The following is an 833-nucleotide window of genomic DNA, read 5'->3' on the forward strand; positions in this document are numbered from 1 at the left end:
TTTGTGTGTGTGTGTGTGTGTGTGTGTGTGTGTGTGTGTGTGTGTGTGGTGTGTGTGTGTGTGTGTGTGTTAACTGTGTCACCTATGTCGTGTGTGTTAGGGTTACCTGTGTCAGGTGTTGCTGTCGGTCTTGTTGTTTCTTTTTCCAGCTGGATCTCTGGCAGACTAAAGATGGACGTCGCTGAAAGAACAATCACAATGACTTTGTGATGTCATTGTACACAGTAACATCACATAACTCTGGGGTCAAAGGTTGTGTTTAAACTTACTGTCAGGAAGTGACATCACTCTGACTCCAAGGTTACTGAAGTAACGATGATTCAACGACTCGACTGCAGAGATCCTCTTCTTCCCTTCAAACTACAGTTTAAAAGTTTAAATTAAAACTTTATCATCCAGTTCTCGTGAAAACTGTTTCAGATATGATGATGTCACTTTTTCTCTGCGACACATTTACCGACCTGCAGGAATTTTGACAACAGCTCCACTCCTTCACTGCTGAGCCTGAACAACACACACACACACACACACAGTGTTATTTGGTGCATTGAGCCTTTATTAATAGGGTTATTGTCACATTATTATATCTCCCAAATTTAAATAATGAAGGGGGGGGGTACTGTTGTGTACTTGTGTGTAGTATTGTTGTGTACCTGTGTGTAGTATTGTTGTGTACCTGTGTGTAGTACTGTACCTGGGGGTGTGGTTACTCAGTCTCTCTGCTCTGTACTGAGGGTAGTTGTATGTCACAAACTCCTCATTAGAACTGATCCCAGGCCAGCTCTGCTCTGTCGGAGTACCTACACACACACACACACACACACACACACACA

At 43.1% G+C, this 833-nt stretch overlaps 1 long non-coding RNA gene across 1 annotated transcript; it reads right to left on the bottom strand.

Annotated features, from left to right (window-relative positions):
• Nucleotides 1–72: 72 nt before the first annotated feature.
• LOC111649478 (uncharacterized) lies at nucleotides 73–803 on the bottom strand. Its single transcript, XR_015436733.1, has 4 exons — nucleotides 695–803; nucleotides 462–504; nucleotides 270–360; nucleotides 73–181 (listed from the first exon to the last, which is right to left on the bottom strand). It is a non-coding gene; the product is annotated as an uncharacterized LOC111649478 (long non-coding RNA).
• Nucleotides 804–833: the final 30 nt, after the last annotated feature.

Source organism: Seriola lalandi, unplaced genomic scaffold, assembly GCF_002814215.2.
Source record: "Seriola lalandi dorsalis isolate HSWRI2012SDOR001 ecotype SW California unplaced genomic scaffold, Sedor1 jcf7180002050966, whole genome shotgun sequence".
In the NCBI taxonomy this organism is placed as follows: Eukaryota; Metazoa; Chordata; class Actinopteri; order Carangiformes; family Carangidae; genus Seriola; species Seriola lalandi.